The sequence below is a fragment of the Drosophila persimilis genome, unplaced genomic scaffold (genome assembly GCF_003286085.1).
Source record: "Drosophila persimilis strain 14011-0111.01,24,50 unplaced genomic scaffold, DperRS2 tig00000191-arrow-pilon, whole genome shotgun sequence".
Classification (NCBI taxonomy): Eukaryota; Metazoa; Arthropoda; class Insecta; order Diptera; family Drosophilidae; genus Drosophila; species Drosophila persimilis.
In genome coordinates, this window is record NW_020825298.1 from 6,368,688 (window position 1) to 6,370,598 (window position 1,911).

Here is a 1,911-nt window from a genome sequence, read left to right on the forward strand (position 1 = left end):
AATTGCTTTCGATCGAATCTGGTTTGGATTTTTATTAGTTGCTAAAGAAACACGCTTTCAATACGTCAGGGAATAAAATATTTTATAGAAAGAAATAGAAGCGGGCTTCGAAAAAATAGAAACAATTTTTTAAACGAGTTTTTAACCATTTTAAGAATAAATTCTGCATTGAGGAATTTTTTCATATTTTTGTAAAAATTTTTTCAATTGTTTCTATTTTATTTATTATTAACAATTTTAAGAATAAATTCCGCACTGAGGAATTTTTCTATCATTTTTTTATTTTATTTTTAATCGTTTTTACTTTATTTATTATTAAAAATGTAAGTTGTAAGTTCCGCAACATTTTGTGTTTTATTTTTAACTTTTTTTTTATTTTTATTCATTATTAACAATTTTAAGAAGAAATTTTCCGCATTGAGGAATTTTTCTATCATTTTTAATTTTTTTATTTATTTATTATTAATAATTTTAAGAAATATTTCCGCATTGAGGAATTTTTCTATAATTTTTTTATTTTTTTTAAACTGTTTTACTTAATTTAGTATTAATTATTTATTTATTTTTATTATTAATTTTTCTTCATAGACAAACAATATTAAGCTTTAAATATTGAATTACTATTTTTTTAAAACGAGAATTCCTCTCATTTTGCTTCGATTTTGGACTACCTGAAGGCCCCGAAAACCCCTAAAAAGCCAGCCCGAAAACTAGGAAATGACTGCGAGACAATTGAACTAAATGAATCTGCCACCTTGTTCGCAGTGGAGTACACAACCAACAGAGTCGACGGGCTAATGACGTTGACGATGTGACGATGGCTAAGTGGCCGGGCCGGGTCGGGTCGAGAACTGGTTCCGATCAACAATTGGCTCGGGGCGGGGCCAGGTGGACCCCATGCCCATATCCATATCCATTTGCGTATGGAAACACTTCCGCAAATACGCAAAAAACCAGTACACAGACGAGAGGCAATCATCATCTTTCGGGGGCATTACTTAACAGAGCTCGAGGTGCGAACGTACCCAGCGAGCGTGTGGGGGCTAAACCAGTTCTGGTCTCTCTCCCTCTCGCACAAATGATTTCCAAAATACATTTAAGGTTGACCAAATTTAGTCAATTAGATGGGGATATTACTTCGACGGAGCGGGGAGCAGGCCAGTATATTCCTATAAATCATGTCAGAGTCAGAGTTCAAAGAACGTTCCAATGCACCCTCCGGAGACGATGCTATCAGCCAGATAATAGCCACAAAGTTGGACCACGGCCTGGGCCGTGAACAGCATTGTCACAAGGCCTCAGGTACAGGTGTCTAAGATACAGATACACGCGCACGCACACGCACACCCTTGTATCTGTATCTTTGGGCTCGAGACGTTGAGTAATCGAATTAATAATAGCCTCAAAAATTCAATTCCAAACTGAATAAATTATCAAATATACTTTTCGAGCCGCTCGGACTTCATTACCAAAAGATACTTTCCTAGAAAAGCAATTTGCAATTGCTACCTGAATGCCAGAATACGAATGGATTCGTTGAACTGAACTTTGCCTTCATGACTTCCGTTCGAGCCATGAAAATTGCACATGAGACTTTTTTGTGGATGGCCATGAAATAGAGACAGAGTGGATGAGCTGGGCTTTGTTCGGGCTCGGACTGCATGCATTAAAATGTTGGCAATTGAGTGGATCCGTTAATTATAGACCGCGATCAATTATTCATTTGCCGGATTACCTGGGAAGAGCTGCGCCGAGCAGCGCGAAAAATGAACTTCATTTAAAATGATTCTGCGAAATTCGCGTTTTATTTCGCCGCCGCCGCAGAATCTCTGTGAATCTCTGACTCCTTCTCCATCTCATTTCAATATTTTTATTGTCTGATTGAAGTGTGACGTTTCGTTCCAACCGCGA